This window comes from Arachis ipaensis, chromosome B09, assembly GCF_000816755.2.
Source record: "Arachis ipaensis cultivar K30076 chromosome B09, Araip1.1, whole genome shotgun sequence".
NCBI classification, from domain to species: Eukaryota; Viridiplantae; Streptophyta; class Magnoliopsida; order Fabales; family Fabaceae; genus Arachis; species Arachis ipaensis.
In genome coordinates this window covers 145,606,194-145,607,839 of record NC_029793.2, presented here as the reverse complement: position 1 = coordinate 145,607,839, position 1,646 = coordinate 145,606,194, and positions in this window count along the sequence as shown.

Here is a 1,646-nt window from a genome sequence, read left to right as displayed (position 1 = left end):
ATAACATAATTTAATTGATTATATGTGTTAAATCTTAATTATTAAAAAATATCTTTAAAAAAAAAATATTTTCTGCGTCTTTATGGGAGCATCCCCTCGTTTCAATTGTTCAAATTAAAGTTTCACAAGGAACTTTCACACGGCTAAGTTTCTAAATCACTACTCTCAAGTTCACATGATACAAACTCATAATTAATTTGAGAAAGTTCTAGAGAGTAACTTAAAATGTAATAGATATAATTATTTAGAATGAATGGATTAAAAAATATTGGCCAACTAATACAATTTTTTTCAAATAAGAAAATTTAATTTCCTTAAATTAAAAAAAAATACTAGAGAAATAACATGTTTAGTAAAAAAAAGAAACTATATCCATTGAGAAAAAATTGCAAACTTACATATTTAAATAACAAAATTATTTATAGTGATATCTAAGACACTTTAAATATTTCTCAGAAGATGATAATATCTCATCAACTAGTAGTCTAGTACATACACTCTTTAAAATACTTTAATATCATTCTTTCCTTATATAAATAATATTTTACATAAATAAGCATTAACATAATGTTATTTAAGATGTTAATTATCTCATATTCAAATTAGAAAATCATAAATTCAAATTTCAGATATTGCAAAGTATACTTTTTTATAAATTATGTATGATGAAAGATAATTTTAAAAAAAAACTATGTTACGTGCACATATATTAAAATCAGCCACTAGTATAAAATACATATTAGAATATAAATACACATTAAAAATAAATTAAATCACACATATATTTATATATAAATATATTGATAGCTAATTTTAGTGTACAAATAACATTTTTTTTTAAATTATGCACAAAACATCTCTCATATTTATCCTATTACACATATTAAATACATTAGAAATTATATATATTTCTTAGAAGAGTAATTTTTCACGTTCAAGCAATTTTACATCCAACTTCATTCAAGTGATTTGAGTTACGTGTTTCTTTTTCCTGTTTTCTCGTTCCTTTGCGCTTCAATTTCGGATGCTACGTCTTCTTCTTCTCCTCCTTTTTTATTATTTTTTAATTTTGTTACCATCATCACCAACAGCACCTCTTCTTCCTATTAGAATTTCGTCTCCTCCTCCATCATCATCATCATCATCGTCATCATCATCGTTATTATCATTGTCTTCTATCTTCTAATACGTATCGTCGTTATCGTTATTATCGAATTCGAATTTATATAATGGACAATTTTTTGTTCATTTGGTATTATACAATGATTTTGTTTTGAGCTAATTTTCAGTTCATTCGATACGCAGGTATTTCTGAATTTGAATTTATATAATAGACCATTTTTTGTTCATTTGGTATACAATGATTTTGTTTTGATAATATTTTCGATTCATTCGATTACCACAGAGAATCAGAATCAATAAAAATGTTAGCAAAATGTTGGTGTTATTGGTGATAACAATAATGATGATGGAGGATGAAGAAGAAAAGGAAGAAGGAGATAAAAAAAATTCAAATAAAAAAAAAGAGGAGGAGGAGGAGGAGGAGGAGGTGATGGTATGATAGTGATAACAATGACGATAATAAAAAAAATGAAAAAAAAGAGGAGAAAGATAAAGAAAAAAAAAAAAAACAATAAAATTTTGTA